The sequence below is a fragment of the Trachymyrmex cornetzi genome, unplaced genomic scaffold, assembly GCF_001594075.2.
Source record: "Trachymyrmex cornetzi isolate Tcor2-1 unplaced genomic scaffold, Tcor1.1 scaffold73, whole genome shotgun sequence".
Classification (NCBI taxonomy): Eukaryota; Metazoa; Arthropoda; class Insecta; order Hymenoptera; family Formicidae; genus Trachymyrmex; species Trachymyrmex cornetzi.
The window spans coordinates 989737-989941 of record NW_017300059.1 but is presented as its reverse complement, the minus strand read 5'-3'; positions in this window follow the sequence as shown (position 1 = coordinate 989941).

The following is a 205-nucleotide window of genomic DNA, read 5'->3' as shown; positions in this document are numbered from 1 at the left end:
CGAAGCGTTTTTGATTAGTCAATTTGTAAAATTCTTTGTTCTGATTGGTTGCTCAAACGCTTCGAAGCGTTTGTAGCGTCAAGTGGACCGCAGCCATAATTCGCCGAGCGAGCGCATAGGGTGCATTCAGAACGACAACCCCGTTCAGGCTTAAGGGCTATCGCACATGAAATGCATAACAGAGCATAAGCATAACGTAAGGCCG